Source organism: Oncorhynchus mykiss, chromosome 2 (assembly GCF_013265735.2).
Source record: "Oncorhynchus mykiss isolate Arlee chromosome 2, USDA_OmykA_1.1, whole genome shotgun sequence".
Lineage (NCBI taxonomy): Eukaryota > Metazoa > Chordata > Actinopteri > Salmoniformes > Salmonidae > Oncorhynchus > Oncorhynchus mykiss.
In genome coordinates, this window is record NC_048566.1 from 12,695,540 (window position 1) to 12,714,743 (window position 19,204).

At 41.6% G+C, this 19,204-nt stretch overlaps 1 protein-coding gene across 3 annotated transcripts in view; it reads right to left on the bottom strand.

Moving 5' to 3' along the window:
- The window catches only part of LOC118937723 (skin secretory protein xP2-like), a 32,518-nt gene that overhangs the window by 12,447 nt on the left and 867 nt on the right, over positions 1-19,204 (bottom strand). The window lies entirely within an intron of this gene.

Here is a 19,204-nt window from a genome sequence, read left to right on the forward strand (position 1 = left end):
CTATGGGGTGAAGAGGAGCTATGGGGTGAAGAGGAGCTTTGGGGTGAAGAGGAGCTATGGGGTGAAGAGGAGCTATGGGGTGAAGAGGAGCTATGGGGTGATGTGATGAGGAGCTATGGGGTGATGTGATGAGGAGCTATTTGGTGATGTCATGAGGAGCTATGGGGTGAAGAGGAGCTATGGGGTGATGTGATGAGGAAATATATGCTGCAGTTACAGTTGAACAGCCAGCTAGATCTCAGGGATAGGACAACTGTTGTCTGTAGCTGGCTGGCTGGCTGGACAGAGACAGACAGAGATAGAGCCCCTCTTGGCATGGATGACTCGTGTGTCAACATGATTACCATCCAAAGATGACAGAGCTCCCAGTCAAAACAGCTAGTCAATCCCTGGACAGAGGGAGAAGAGAGCTGGGGGATGGGACCCGGGGGCCCCACTGTGGGTTTGGCTGGCATACAGCTGGCGAGACAGTGCTGTTAGATGGGACAGATCACGACCATGCAGTGCCACATGTACAGAGTAGTAGCATGGTACAATAAAACATTTCAGAGGTGACGCCAGCCTCCCGGGACGAAGACAGAGAGCATCTCCAGGTGACCTGGCTGGCTAACTGGATGACAGACACACTGCTAGAGATGGCACTACAACAACACCCTGAAACAGACACACTGCTACAGATGGTACTACAACAACACCCTGAAACAGACAAACACACTGCTAGAGAGATGGTACTACAACAACACCCTGAAACAGACAGACACACTGCTAGAGAGATGGTACTACAACAACACCCTGAAACAGACAGACACACTGCTAGAGAGATGGTACTACAACAACACCCTGAAACAGACACACTGCTAGAGATGGTACTACAACAACACCCTGAAACAGACAGACACACTGCTAGAGATGGTACTACAACAACACCCTGAAACAGACAAACACACTGCTAGAGATGGTACTACAACAACACCCTGAAACAGACAGACACACTGCTAGAGATGGTACTACAACAACACCCTGAAACAGACAAACACACTGCTAGAGATGGTACTACAACAACACCCTGAAACAGACAGACACACTGCTAGAGATGGTACTACAACAACACCCTGAAACAGACAGACACACACACTGCTAGAGATGGTACTACAACAACACCCTGAAACAGACAGACACACTGCTAGAGATGGTACTACAACAACACCCTGAAACAGACAGACACACTGCTAGAGATGGTACTACAACAACACCCTGAAACAGACAGACACACTGCTAGAGATGGTACTACAACAACACCCTGAAACAGACAGACACACTGCTAGAGATGGTACTACAACAACACCCTGAAACAGACAAACCCAAACAACCTGTATTAAGACATACTGATGGTCCCTCAGTAACAACCTGTATAAAGACATACTGATGGTCCCTCAGTAACAACCTGTATAAAGACATACTGATGGTCCCTCTATAACAACCTGTATAAAGACATACTGATGGTCCCTCAGTAACAACCTGTATAAAGACATACTGATGGGCAGACAGTAACAACCTGTATAAAGACATACTGATGGTCCCTCAGTAACAACCTGTATAAAGACATACTGATGGTCCCTCAGTAACAACCTGTATAAAGACATACTGATGGTCCCTCAGTAACAACCTGTATAAAGACATACTGATGGTCCCTCAGTAACAACCTGTATGAAGACATACTGATGGTCCCTCTATAACAACCTGTATGAAGACATACTGATGGTCCCTCAGTAACAATCTGTAAAAAGACATACTGATGGTCAGACAGTAACAACCTGTATAAAGACATACTGATGGTCAGACAGTAACAACCTGTATAAAGACATACTGATGGTCCCTCAGTAACAACCTGTATAAAGACATACTGATGGTCCCTCAGTAACAACCTGTATAAAGACATACTGATGGTCCCTCTATAACAACCTGTATAAAGACATACTGATGGTCCCTCTATAACAACCTGTATAAAGACATACTGATGGTCCTTCTATAACAACCTGTATAAAGACATACTGATGGTCCCTCTATAACAACCTGTATAAAGACATACTGATGGTCCCTCTATAACAACCTGTATAAAGACATACTGATGGTCAGACAGTAACAACCTGTATAAAGACATACTGATGGTCCCTCTATAACAACCTGTATAAAGACATACTGATGGTCCCTCTATAACAACCTGTATAAAGACATACTGATGGTCAGACAGTAACAACCTGTATAAAGACATACTGATGGTCCCTCTATAACAACCTGTATAAAGACATACTGATGGTCCCTCAGTAACAACCTGTATAAAGACATACTGATGGTCCCTCTATAACAACCTGTATAAAGACATACTGATGGTCCCTCAGTAACAACCTGTATAAAGACATACTGATGGTCCCTCTATAACAACCTGTATAAAGACATACTGATGGTCCCTCTATAACAACCTGTATAAAGACATACTGATGGTCAGACAGTAACAACCTGTATAAAGACATACTGATGGTCCCTCTATAACAACCTGTATAAAGACATACTGATGGTCAGACAGTAACAACCTGTATAAAGACATACTGATGGTCCCTCTATAACAACCTGTATAAAGACATACTGATGGTCAGACAGTAACAACCTGTATAAAGACATACTGATGGTCCCTCTATAACAACCTGTATAAAGACATACTGATGGTCCCTCTATAACAACCTGTATAAAGACATACTGATGGTCCCTCAGTAACAACCTGTATAAAGACATACTGATGGTCCCTCTATAACAACCTGTATAAAGACATACTGATGGTCCCTCTATAACAACCTGTATAAAGACATACTGATGGTCCCTCAGTAACAACCTGTATAAAGACATACTGATGGTCAGACAGTAACAACCTGTATAAAGACATACTGATGGTCAGACAGTAACAACCTGTATAAAGACATACTGATGGTCCCTCAGTAACAACCTGTATAAAGACATACTGATGGTCCCTCAGTAACAATCTGTATAAAGACATACTGATGGTCCCTCTATAACAACCTGTATAAAGACATACTGATGGTCAGACAGTAACAACCTGTATAAAGACATACTGATGGTCCCTCTATAACAACCTGTATAAAGACATACTGATGGTCAGGCAGTAACAACCTGTATAAAGACATACTGATGGTCCCTCAGTAACAACCTGTATAAAGACATACTGTTGGTCCCTCTATAACAACCTGTATAAAGACATACTGATGGTCAGACAGTAACAACCTGTATAAAGACATACTGATGGTCAGACAGTAACAACCTGTATAAAGACATACTGATGGTCCCTCTATAACAACCTGTATAAAGACATACTGATGGTCCCTCAGTAACAACCTGTATAAAGACATACTGTTGGTCCCTCTATAACAACCTGTATAAAGACATACTGATGGTCAGGCAGTAACAACCTGTATAAAGACATACTGATGGTCCCTCAGTAACAACCTGTATAAAGACATACTGTTGGTCCCTCTATAACAACCTGTATAAAGACATACTGATGGTCAGACAGTAACAACCTGTATAAAGACATACTGATGGTCAGACAGTAACAACCTGTATAAAGACATACTGTTGGTCCCTCTATAACAACCTGTATAAAGACATACTGATGGTCAGACAGTAACAACCTGTATAAAGACATACTGATGGTCCCTCAGTAACAACCTGTATGAAGACATACTGATGGTCCCTCTATAACAACCTGTATGAAGACATACTGATGGTCCCTCAGTAACAATCTGTAAAAAGACATACTGATGGTCAGACAGTAACAACCTGTATAAAGACATACTGATGGTCAGACAGTAACAACCTGTATAAAGACATACTGATGGTCCCTCAGTAACAACCTGTATAAAGACATACTGATGGTCCCTCAGTAACAACCTGTATAAAGACATACTGATGGTCCCTCTATAACAACCTGTATAAAGACATACTGATGGTCCCTCTATAACAACCTGTATAAAGACATACTGATGGTCCTTCTATAACAACCTGTATAAAGACATACTGATGGTCCCTCTATAACAACCTGTATAAAGACATACTGATGGTCCCTCTATAACAACCTGTATAAAGACATACTGATGGTCAGACAGTAACAACCTGTATAAAGACATACTGATGGTCCCTCTATAACAACCTGTATAAAGACATACTGATGGTCCCTCTATAACAACCTGTATAAAGACATACTGATGGTCAGACAGTAACAACCTGTATAAAGACATACTGATGGTCCCTCTATAACAACCTGTATAAAGACATACTGATGGTCCCTCAGTAACAACCTGTATAAAGACATACTGATGGTCCCTCTATAACAACCTGTATAAAGACATACTGATGGTCCCTCAGTAACAACCTGTATAAAGACATACTGATGGTCCCTCTATAACAACCTGTATAAAGACATACTGATGGTCCCTCTATAACAACCTGTATAAAGACATACTGATGGTCAGACAGTAACAACCTGTATAAAGACATACTGATGGTCCCTCTATAACAACCTGTATAAAGACATACTGATGGTCAGACAGTAACAACCTGTATAAAGACATACTGATGGTCCCTCTATAACAACCTGTATAAAGACATACTGATGGTCAGACAGTAACAACCTGTATAAAGACATACTGATGGTCCCTCTATAACAACCTGTATAAAGACATACTGATGGTCCCTCTATAACAACCTGTATAAAGACATACTGATGGTCCCTCAGTAACAACCTGTATAAAGACATACTGATGGTCCCTCTATAACAACCTGTATAAAGACATACTGATGGTCCCTCTATAACAACCTGTATAAAGACATACTGATGGTCCCTCAGTAACAACCTGTATAAAGACATACTGATGGTCAGACAGTAACAACCTGTATAAAGACATACTGATGGTCAGACAGTAACAACCTGTATAAAGACATACTGATGGTCCCTCAGTAACAACCTGTATAAAGACATACTGATGGTCCCTCAGTAACAATCTGTATAAAGACATACTGATGGTCCCTCTATAACAACCTGTATAAAGACATACTGATGGTCAGACAGTAACAACCTGTATAAAGACATACTGATGGTCCCTCTATAACAACCTGTATAAAGACATACTGATGGTCAGACAGTAACAACCTGTATAAAGACATACTGATGGTCAGACAGTAACAACCTGTATAAAGACATACTGATGGTCCCTCTATAACAACCTGTATAAAGACATACTGATGGTCCCTCAGTAACAACCTGTATAAAGACATACTGTTGGTCCCTCTATAACAACCTGTATAAAGACATACTGATGGTCAGGCAGTAACAACCTGTATAAAGACATACTGATGGTCAGGCAGTAACAACCTGTATAAAGACATACTGATGGTCCCTCAGTAACAACCTGTATAAAGACATACTGATGATCCCTCAGTAACAACCTGTATAAAGACATACTGATGATCCCTCAGTAACAACCTGTATAAAGACATACTGATGGTCCCTCAGTAACAACCTGTATAAAGACATACTGATGGTCCCTCTATAACAACCTGTATAAAGACATACTGATGGTCAGGCAGTAACAATCTGTATAAAGACATACTGATGGTCCCTCTATAACAACCTGTATAAAGACATACTGATGGTCAGACAGTAACAATCTGTATAAAGACATACTGATGGTCCCTCTATAACAACCTGTATAAAGACATACTGATGGTCCCTCTATAACAACCTGTATAAAGACATACTGATGGTCAGACAGTAACAACCTGTATAAAGACATACTGATGTTCCCTCAGTAACAACCTGTATAAAGACATACTGATGGTCCCTCAGTAACAACCTGTATAAAGACATACTGATGGTCAGACAGTAACAACCTGTATAAAGACATACTGATGGTCCTTCTATAACAACCTGTATAAAGACATACTGATGGTCCCTCTATAACAACCAGTATAAAGACATACTGTTGGTCCCTCTATAACAACCTGTATAAAGACATACTGTTGGTCCCTCTATAACAACCTGTATAAAGACATACTGATGGTCAGACAGTAACAACCTGTATAAAGACATACTGATGGTCCCTCTATAACAACCTGTATAAAGACATACTGATGGTCCCTCTATAACAACCTGTATAAAGACATACTGATGGTCCCTCTATAACAACCTGTATAAAGACATACTGATGGTCCCTCTATAACAACCTGTATAAAGACATACTGATGGTCCTTCTATAACAACCTGTATAAAGACATACTGATGGTCCCTCTATAACAACCTGTATAAAGACATACTGATGGTCCCTCTATAACAACCTGTATAAAGACATACTGATGGTCAGACAGTAACAACCTGTATAAAGACATACTGATGGTCCCTCTATAACAACCTGTATAAAGACATACTGATGGTCCCTCTATAACAACCTGTATAAAGACATACTGATGGTCAGACAGTAACAACCTGTATAAAGACATACTGATGGTCCCTCTATAACAACCTGTATAAAGACATACTGATGGTCCCTCAGTAACAACCTGTATAAAGACATACTGATGGTCCCTCTATAACAACCTGTATAAAGACATACTGATGGTCCCTCAGTAACAACCTGTATAAAGACATACTGATGGTCCCTCTATAACAACCTGTATAAAGACATACTGATGGTCCCTCTATAACAACCTGTATAAAGACATACTGATGGTCAGACAGTAACAACCTGTATAAAGACATACTGATGGTCCCTCTATAACAACCTGTATAAAGACATACTGATGGTCAGACAGTAACAACCTGTATAAAGACATACTGATGGTCCCTCTATAACAACCTGTATAAAGACATACTGATGGTCAGACAGTAACAACCTGTATAAAGACATACTGATGGTCCCTCTATAACAACCTGTATAAAGACATACTGATGGTCCCTCTATAACAACCTGTATAAAGACATACTGATGGTCCCTCAGTAACAACCTGTATAAAGACATACTGATGGTCCCTCTATAACAACCTGTATAAAGACATACTGATGGTCCCTCTATAACAACCTGTATAAAGACATACTGATGGTCCCTCAGTAACAACCTGTATAAAGACATACTGATGGTCAGACAGTAACAACCTGTATAAAGACATACTGATGGTCAGACAGTAACAACCTGTATAAAGACATACTGATGGTCCCTCAGTAACAACCTGTATAAAGACATACTGATGGTCCCTCAGTAACAATCTGTATAAAGACATACTGATGGTCCCTCTATAACAACCTGTATAAAGACATACTGATGGTCAGACAGTAACAACCTGTATAAAGACATACTGATGGTCCCTCTATAACAACCTGTATAAAGACATACTGATGGTCAGGCAGTAACAACCTGTATAAAGACATACTGATGGTCCCTCAGTAACAACCTGTATAAAGACATACTGTTGGTCCCTCTATAACAACCTGTATAAAGACATACTGATGGTCAGACAGTAACAACCTGTATAAAGACATACTGATGGTCAGACAGTAACAACCTGTATAAAGACATACTGATGGTCCCTCTATAACAACCTGTATAAAGACATACTGATGGTCCCTCAGTAACAACCTGTATAAAGACATACTGTTGGTCCCTCTATAACAACCTGTATAAAGACATACTGATGGTCAGGCAGTAACAACCTGTATAAAGACATACTGATGGTCCCTCAGTAACAACCTGTATAAAGACATACTGTTGGTCCCTCTATAACAACCTGTATAAAGACATACTGATGGTCAGACAGTAACAACCTGTATAAAGACATACTGATGGTCAGACAGTAACAACCTGTATAAAGACATACTGTTGGTCCCTCTATAACAACCTGTATAAAGACATACTGATGGTCAGACAGTAACAACCTGTATAAAGACATACTGATGGTCCCTCAGTAACAACCTGTATGAAGACATACTGATGGTCCCTCTATAACAACCTGTATGAAGACATACTGATGGTCCCTCAGTAACAATCTGTAAAAAGACATACTGATGGTCAGACAGTAACAACCTGTATAAAGACATACTGATGGTCAGACAGTAACAACCTGTATAAAGACATACTGATGGTCCCTCAGTAACAACCTGTATAAAGACATACTGATGGTCCCTCAGTAACAACCTGTATAAAGACATACTGATGGTCCCTCTATAACAACCTGTATAAAGACATACTGATGGTCCCTCTATAACAACCTGTATAAAGACATACTGATGGTCCTTCTATAACAACCTGTATAAAGACATACTGATGGTCCCTCTATAACAACCTGTATAAAGACATACTGATGGTCCCTCTATAACAACCTGTATAAAGACATACTGATGGTCAGACAGTAACAACCTGTATAAAGACATACTGATGGTCCCTCTATAACAACCTGTATAAAGACATACTGATGGTCCCTCTATAACAACCTGTATAAAGACATACTGATGGTCAGACAGTAACAACCTGTATAAAGACATACTGATGGTCCCTCTATAACAACCTGTATAAAGACATACTGATGGTCCCTCAGTAACAACCTGTATAAAGACATACTGATGGTCCCTCTATAACAACCTGTATAAAGACATACTGATGGTCCCTCAGTAACAACCTGTATAAAGACATACTGATGGTCCCTCTATAACAACCTGTATAAAGACATACTGATGGTCCCTCTATAACAACCTGTATAAAGACATACTGATGGTCAGACAGTAACAACCTGTATAAAGACATACTGATGGTCCCTCTATAACAACCTGTATAAAGACATACTGATGGTCAGACAGTAACAACCTGTATAAAGACATACTGATGGTCCCTCTATAACAACCTGTATAAAGACATACTGATGGTCAGACAGTAACAACCTGTATAAAGACATACTGATGGTCCCTCTATAACAACCTGTATAAAGACATACTGATGGTCCCTCTATAACAACCTGTATAAAGACATACTGATGGTCCCTCAGTAACAACCTGTATAAAGACATACTGATGGTCCCTCTATAACAACCTGTATAAAGACATACTGATGGTCCCTCTATAACAACCTGTATAAAGACATACTGATGGTCCCTCAGTAACAACCTGTATAAAGACATACTGATGGTCAGACAGTAACAACCTGTATAAAGACATACTGATGGTCAGACAGTAACAACCTGTATAAAGACATACTGATGGTCCCTCAGTAACAACCTGTATAAAGACATACTGATGGTCCCTCAGTAACAATCTGTATAAAGACATACTGATGGTCCCTCTATAACAACCTGTATAAAGACATACTGATGGTCAGACAGTAACAACCTGTATAAAGACATACTGATGGTCCCTCTATAACAACCTGTATAAAGACATACTGATGGTCAGACAGTAACAACCTGTATAAAGACATACTGATGGTCAGACAGTAACAACCTGTATAAAGACATACTGATGGTCCCTCTATAACAACCTGTATAAAGACATACTGATGGTCCCTCAGTAACAACCTGTATAAAGACATACTGTTGGTCCCTCTATAACAACCTGTATAAAGACATACTGATGGTCAGGCAGTAACAACCTGTATAAAGACATACTGATGGTCAGGCAGTAACAACCTGTATAAAGACATACTGATGGTCCCTCAGTAACAACCTGTATAAAGACATACTGATGATCCCTCAGTAACAACCTGTATAAAGACATACTGATGATCCCTCAGTAACAACCTGTATAAAGACATACTGATGGTCCCTCAGTAACAACCTGTATAAAGACATACTGATGGTCCCTCTATAACAACCTGTATAAAGACATACTGATGGTCAGGCAGTAACAATCTGTATAAAGACATACTGATGGTCCCTCTATAACAACCTGTATAAAGACATACTGATGGTCAGACAGTAACAATCTGTATAAAGACATACTGATGGTCCCTCTATAACAACCTGTATAAAGACATACTGATGGTCCCTCTATAACAACCTGTATAAAGACATACTGATGGTCAGACAGTAACAACCTGTATAAAGACATACTGATGTTCCCTCAGTAACAACCTGTATAAAGACATACTGATGGTCCCTCAGTAACAACCTGTATAAAGACATACTGATGGTCAGACAGTAACAACCTGTATAAAGACATACTGATGGTCCTTCTATAACAACCTGTATAAAGACATACTGATGGTCCCTCTATAACAACCAGTATAAAGACATACTGTTGGTCCCTCTATAACAACCTGTATAAAGACATACTGTTGGTCCCTCTATAACAACCTGTATAAAGACATACTGATGGTCAGACAGTAACAACCTGTATAAAGACATACTGATGGTCCCTCTATAACAACCTGTATAAAGACATACTGATGGTCCCTCTATAACAACCTGTATAAAGACATACTGATGGTCAGACAGTAACAACCTGTATAACGACATACTGATGGTCCCTCTATAACAACCTGTATAAAGACATACTGATGGTCCCTCTATAACAACCTGTATAAAGACATACTGATGGTCCCTCAGTAACAACCTGTATAAAGACATACTGATGGTCCCTCAGTAACAACCTGTATAAAGACATACTGATGGTCCCTCAGTAACAACCTGTATAAAGACATACTGATGGTCAGACAGTAACAACCTGTATAAAGACATACTGATGGTCCCTCTATAACAACCTGTATAAAGACATACTGATGGTCCCTCTATAACAACCTGTATAAAGACATACTGATGGTCCCTCTATAACAACCTGTATAAAGACATACTGATGGTCCCTCTATAACAACCTGTATAACGACATACTGATGGTCCCTCTATAACAACCTGTATAAAGACATACTGATGGTCCCTCAGTAACAACCTGTATAAAGACATACTGATGGTCCCTCTATAACAACCTGTATAAAGACATACTGATGGTCCCTCTATAACAACCTGTATAAAGACATACTGATGGTCAGACAGTAACAACCTGTATAAAGACATACTGATGTTCCCTCAGTAACAACCTGTATAAAGACATACTGATGGTCCCTCAGTAACAACCTGTATAAAGACATACTGATGGTCAGACAGTAACAACCTGTATAAAGACATACTGATGGTCCTTCTATAACAACCTGTATAAAGACATACTGATGGTCCCTCTATAACAACCAGTATAAAGACATACTGTTGGTCCCTCTATAACAACCTGTATAAAGACATACTGTTGGTCCCTCTATAACAACCTGTATAAAGACATACTGATGGTCAGACAGTAACAACCTGTATAAAGACATACTGATGGTCCCTCTATAACAACCTGTATAAAGACATACTGATGGTCCCTCTATAACAACCTGTATAAAGACATACTGATGGTCAGACAGTAACAACCTGTATAACGACATACTGATGGTCCCTCTATAACAACCTGTATAAAGACATACTGATGGTCCCTCTATAACAACCTGTATAAAGACATACTGATGGTCCCTCAGTAACAACCTGTATAAAGACATACTGATGGTCCCTCAGTAACAACCTGTATAAAGACATACTGATGGTCCCTCAGTAACAACCTGTATAAAGACATACTGATGGTCAGACAGTAACAACCTGTATAAAGACATACTGATGGTCCCTCTATAACAACCTGTATAAAGACATACTGATGGTCCCTCTATAACAACCTGTATAAAGACATACTGATGGTCCCTCTATAACAACCTGTATAAAGACATACTGATGGTCCCTCTATAACAACCTGTATAACGACATACTGATGGTCCCTCTATAACAACCTGTATAAAGACATACTGATGGTCCCTCAGTAACAACCTGTATAAAGACATACTGATGGTCCCTCTATAACAACCTGTATAAAGACATACTGATGGTCCTTCTATAACAACCTGTATAAAGACATACTGATGGTCCCTCTATAACAACCTGTATAAAGACATACTGATGGTCCCTCAGTAACAACCTGTATAAAGACATACTGATGGTCCCTCAGTAACAACCTGTATAAAGACATACTGATGGTCAGACAGTAACAACCTGTATAAAGACATACTGATGGTCCCTCTATAACAACCTGTATAAAGACATACTGATGGTCCCTCTATAACAACCTGTATAAAGACATACTGATGGTCAGACAGTAACAACCTGTATAAAGACATACTGATGGTCCCTCTATAACAACCTGTATGAAGACATACTGATGGTCCCTCTATAACAACCTGTATAAAGACATACTGATGGTCAGACAGTAACAACCTGTATAAAGACATACTGATGGTCCCTCAGTAACAACCTGTATGAAGACATACTGATGGTCAGGCAGTAACAATCTGTATAAAGACATACTGATGGTCAGGCAGTAACAACCTGTATAAAGACATACTGATGGTCCCTCTATAACAACCTGTATAAAGACATACTGATGGTCCCTCTATAACAACCTGTATAAAGACATACTGATGGTCAGACAGTAACAACCTGTATAACGACATACTGATGGTCAGGCAGTAACAACCTGTATAAAGACATACTGATGGTCCCTCTATAACAACCTGTATAAAGACATACTGATGGTCAGACAGTAACAATCTGTATAAAGACATACTGATGGTCCCTCTATAACAACCTGTATAAAGACATACTGATGGTCAGGCAGTAACAACCTGTATAAAGACATACTGATGGTCAGACAGTAACAACCTGTATAAAGACATACTGATGGTCCCTCTATAACAACCTGTATAAAGACATACTGATGGTCCCTCAGTAACAACCTGTATAAAGACATACTGATGGTCCCTCAGTAACAACCTGTATAAAGACATACTGATGGTCAGACAGTAACAACCTGTATAAAGACATACTGATGGTCCCTCTATAACAACCTGTATAAAGACATACTGATGGTCAGACAGTAACAACCTGTATAAAGACATACTGATGGTCAGACAGTAACAATCTGTATAAAGACATACTGATGGTCCCTCTATAACAACCTGTATAAAGACATACTGATGGTCCCTCAGTAACAACCTGTATAAAGACATACTGATGGTCCCTCAGTAACAACCTGTATAACGACATACTGATGGTCAGACAGTAACAACCTGTATAAAGACATACTGATGGTCAGACAGTAACAACCTGTATAAAGACATACTGATGGTCAGACAGTAACAACCTGTATAAAGACATACTGATGTTCCCTCTATAACAACCTGTATAAAGACATACTGATGGTCCCTCTATAACAACCTGTATAAAGACATACTGATGGTCCCTCTATAACAACCTGTATAAAGACATACTGATGGTCCCTCAGTAACAACCTGTATAAAGACATACTGATGGTCCCTCTATAACAACCTGTATAAAGACATACTGATGGTCCCTCTATAACAACCTGTATAAAGACATACTGATGGTCAGACAGTAACAACCTGTATAAAGACATACTGATGGTCAGGCAGTAACAACCTGTATAAAGACATACTGATGGTCAGGCAGTAACAACCTGTATAAAGACATACTGATGGTCAGGCAGTAACAACCTGTATAAAGACATACTGATGGTCCCTCTATAACAACCTGTATAAAGACATACTGATGGTCAGACAGTAACAACCTGTATAAAGACATACTGATGGTCCCTCTATAACAACCTGTATAAAGACATACTGATGGTCCCTCTATAACAACCTGTATAAAGACATACTGATGGTCAGACAGTAACAACCTGTATAAAGACATACTGATGGTCCCTCTATAACAACCTGTATAAAGACATACTGATGGTCCCTCTATAACAACCTGTATAAAGACATACTGATGGTCAGACAGTAACAACCTGTATAAAGACATACTGATGGTCCCTCTATAACAACCTGTATAAAGACATACTGATGGTCCCTCTATAACAACCTGTATAAAGACATACTGATGGTCCCTCAGTAACAACCTGTATAAAGACATACTGATGGTCAGGCAGTAACAACAGGGAAGTGAGAACACAGTGTGAGTGTATGTTAAATGATTACATCATGCCCTCAGCTGTGCCTGGTCCTGGTGTGTAGAAGCCATGTGGCAGGCAGGCCCAGAGCCAGGCAGGACCAGAGCCAGGCAGGACCAGAGCCAGGCAGGACCAGAGCCAGGCAGGACCCATGAATGGACAATATGGTCCCTGTGTCAGCCAGAACTCTCTGTGGATACCAGGCCTCTCTGTGGGTACCAGGCCTTGTGGGTACCAGGCCTCTCTGTGGGTACCAGGCCTCTCTGTGGGTACCAGGCCTCTCTAAGGGTACCAGGCCTCTCTGTGGGTACCAGGCCTCTCTGTGGGTACCAGGCCTCTCTGTGGGTACCAGGCCTCTCTGTGGGTACCAGGCCTCTCTAAGGGTACCAGGCCTCTCTGTGGGTACCAGGCCTCTCTGTGGGTACCAGGCCTCTCTGTGGGTACCAGGCCTCTCTGTGGGTACCAGGCCTCTCTGTGGGTACCAGGCCTCTCTAAGGGTACCAGGCCTCTCTAAGGGTACCAGGCCTCTCTGTGGGTACCACGCCTCTCTGTGGGTACCAGGCCTCTCTGTGGGTACCAGGCCTCTCTGTGGGTACCAGGCCTCTCTGTGGGTACCAGGCCTCTCTGTGGGTACCAGGCCTCTCTGTGGGTACCACGCCTCTCTGTGGGTACCACGCCTCTCTGTGGGTACCAGGCCTCTCTGTGGGTACCAGGCCTCTCTAAGGGTACCAGGCCTCTCTAAGGGTACCAGGCCTCTCTGTGGGTACCAGGCCTCTCTGTGGGTACCAGGCCTCTCTAAGGGTACCAGGCCTCTCTAAGGGTACCAGGCCTCTCTAAGGGTGCCAGGCCTCTCTCAGGTTGTGGCAAAAAAAAAAAGGCAATAGAGAAGCAATAAATAAAAACTATTTCTGTTCGGGAGAAGAAAAAATATCATTGCAAAATAATGCTTTGTATTTATTGATGGAAATGCCAGTTGATGAACCAGTCACAAGTTTGGGCACACCTACTCATTGTAGAATAATAGTGAAGACATCAAAACTATGAATTAACACATATGGTTTTAACAAATCAAAATATTTTTTTATATTTGAGATTCTTCAAAGTAGACACATTTTGCCTTGACGACAGCTTTGCACACTCTTGGTATTCTCTCAACCAGGCTTAACCTGGAATGCTTTTCCAACAGTCTTGAAGGAGTTCCCACATTCGCTGAGCACTTGTTGGCTGCTTTTCCTTCACTCTGCGGTCCAACTCATCCCAAACCATCTCAATTGGGTTGAGGTCGGGTCATCTAATGCAGCACTCCATCACTCTCCTTCTTGGTCAAATAGCCCTGACAAAGCCTGCAGGTGTGTTGGGTCATTGTCCTGTTGAACAACAAAAGATAGTCCCACTGCAGAATGCTAGGTAGCCATGCTGGTTAAGTATGCCTTGAATTCTAAATAAATCACAGACAGTGTCACCAGCAAAGCACCACCACACCTCCTCCTCCTCCATTCCATAGCCTATAGGCCAATGCAGTAGGTCTATAACTTCCATAACCTGTAGGCCAATGCAGTAGGTCTATAACTTCCATAGCCTATAGGCCAATGCAGTAGGTCTATAACTTCCATAGCCTGTAGGCCAATGCAGTAGGTCTATAACTTCCATAGCCTGTAGGCCAATGCAGTAGGTCTATAACTTCCATAGCCTGTAGGCCAATGCAGTAGGTCTATAACTTCCATAGCCTGTAGGCCAATGCAGTAGGTCTATAACTTCCATAGCCTATAGGCCAATGCAGTAGGTCTATAACTTCCATAGCCTGTAGGCCAATGCAGTAGGTCTATAACTTCCATAGCCTGTAGGCCAATGCAGTAGGTCTATAACTTCCATAGCCTATAGGCCAATGCAGTAGGTCTATAACTTCCATAGCCTATAGGCCAATGCAGTAGGTCTATAACTTCCATAGCCTATAGGCCAATGCAGTAGGTCTATAACTTCCATAGCCTATAGGCCAATGCAGTAGGTATATAACTTCCATAGCCTGTAGGCCAATGCAGTAGGTCTATAACTTCCATAGCCTGTAGGCCAATGCAGTAGGTCTATAACTTCCATAGCCTATAGGCCAATGCAGTAGGTCTATAACTTCCATAACCTATAGGCCAATGCAGTAGGTCTATAACTTCCATAGCCTATAGGCCAATGCAGTAGGTCTATAACTTCCATAGCCTATAGGCCAATGCAGTAGGTCTATAACTTCCATAGCCTATAGGCCAATGCAGTAGGTCTATAACTTCCATAGCCTATAGGCCAATGCAGTAGGTCTATAACCTCCATAGCCTATAGGCCAATGCAGTAGGTCTATAACTTCCATAGCCTATAGGCCAATGCAGTAGGTCTATAACTTCCATAGCCTGTAGGCCAATGCAGTAGGTCTATAACTTCCATAGCCTGTAGGCCAATGCAGTAGGTCTATAACTTCCATAGCCTGTAGGCCAAAGGTTCTTCCTCCTGATTATATAGAATGGGACCAGGGAGTCTATTTATCTTTTGGCATCCTGATAATGTGGTTGGGTCTAATTGTGTTGCTCTCCTGGGGCTCTGTGGGGTGTGTTTGTGTTTGTGAACAGAGCCTCAGGACCAGCTTGCTTAGGGGACTCTTCTCCAGGTTCATCTCTCTGTAGGTGATGGCTTTGTTGTGGAAGGTTTGGGCATCGCTTCCTTTTAGGTGGTTGTAGAATTTATCAGCTCTTTTCTGGATTTTGATAATAAGTGGGTATCGTCCTAATTCTGCTCTTCATGCATTGTTTGGGGTTTTGCGTTGTAAACAAAGTGCAGAGTTTCAATTAGGTGTTTGTCCCATTTTGTGAATTCTTAGTTGGTCCCCAGACTTCACAACCATAGAGGGCAATGGGTTCAATAACTAACTGAAGTATTTATACAGTACGGGCTAACTAACAGGTTGGGCCAGAACCCTATAGCCTCAGGGATATGACACAGTACAGGCTAACTAACAGGTTGGGTCAGAACCCTATAGCCTCAGGGATATGACACAGTATGGGCTAACTAACAGGTTGGGTCAGAACCCTATAGCCTCAGGGATATGACACAGTACGGGCTAACTAACAGGTTGGGTCAGAACCCTATAGCCTCAGGGATATGACACAGTATAGGCTAACTAACAGGTTGGGTCAGAACCCTATAGCCTCAGGGATATGACACAGTACGGGCTAACTAACAGGTTGGGTCAGAACCCTATAGCCTCAGGGATATGACACAGTACAGGCTAACTAACAGGTTGGGTCAGAACCCTATAGCCTCAGGGATATGACACAGTACAGGCTAACTAACAGGTTGGGTCAGAACCCTATAGCCTCAGGGATATGACACAGTACAGGCCATGCCACAGCAGAACCACAGCTAACTAACAGGTTGGGCCAGAACCCTATAGCCTCAGGGATGACACAGTACAGGCTAACTAACAGGTTGGGTCAGAACCCTATAGCCTCAGGGATATGACACAGTACGGGCTAACTAACAGGTTGGGTCAGAACCCCATAGCCTCAGGGATATGACACAGTACAGGCTAACTAACAGGTTGGGTCAAAACCCTATAGCCTCAGGGATATGACACAGTACGGGCTAACTAACAGGTTGGGTCAGAACCCTATAGCCTCAGGGATATGGCACAGTACAGGCTAACTAACAGGTTGGGTCAGAACCCTATAGCCTCAGGGATATGACACAGTACAGGCTAACTAACAGGTTGGGTCAGAACCCTATAGCCTCAGGGATATGGCACAGTACGGGATAACTAAAAGGTTGGGTCAGAACTCTATAGCCTCAGGGATATGGCACAGTACAGGCTAACTAACAGGTTGGGTCAGAACCCTATAGCCTCAGGGATATGACACAGTACGGGCTAACTAACAGGTTGGGTCAGAACCCTATAGCCTCAGGGATATGACACAGTACGGGCTAACTAACAGGTTGGGTCAGAACCCTATAGCCTCAGGGATATGGCACAGTACGGGCTAACTAACAGGTTGGGTCAGAAACCTATAGCCTCAGGGATATGACACAGTACGGGCTAACTAACAGGTTGGGTCAGAACCCTATAGCCTCAGGGATATGGCACAGTATGGGCTAACTAACAGGTTGGGTCAGAACCCTATAGCCTCAGGGATATGGCACAGTACAGGCTAACTAACAGGTTGGGTCAGAACCCTATAGCCTCAGGGATATGACACAGTACAGGCTAACTAACAGGTTGGGTCAGAACCCTATAGCCTCAGGGATATGACGCAGTACAGGCTAACTAACAGGTTGGGTCAGAACCCTATAGCCTCAGGGATATGACACAGTATGGGCTAACTAACAGGTTGGGTCAGAACCCTATAGCCTCAGGGATATGACACAGTACGGGCTAACTAACAGGTTGGGTCAGAACCCTATAGCCTCAGGGATATGACACAGTACAGGCTAACTAACAGGTTGGGTCAGAACCCTATAGCCTCAGGGATATGACACAGTACGGGCTAACTAACAGGTTGGGTCAGAACCCTATAGCCTCAGGGATATGACACAGTACAGGCTAACTAACAGGTTGGGTCAGAACCCTATAGCCTCAGGGTGCAGATGTGCTGCCAAGAATGCAGCGTTTTCCACAGCCGTTTGGTGGGAGCTGCGTGGCCTCTCTAAATGGCAACATGTGACTGTCCAGGGAACATAATGTACTGTAATATATATACATGAGGAGGTGAACACCTGTGGTTTTACACTCTAAAGAGGCTGATAACAAGAGCTGATTGTTTTTGTTCTGTTTTTGACCTTTTTTTAACTCATGGATAGATAAGATACTAATGCATTATCATTGGCTGTGGTTTAGTCAAAAGATGAAACTAAAAGCATTAATAACTGAGTAAATATTAACAGCAGGTAGTAATCATAATAAAAAGTTATTCTATAATATAGTTATTCTATAATATATTTATATATATATATAATAACACGAGGAGCTTGCTTCTACACCTGCATTGCTTGCTGTTTGGGGGGTTTTAGGCTGGGTTTCTGTAC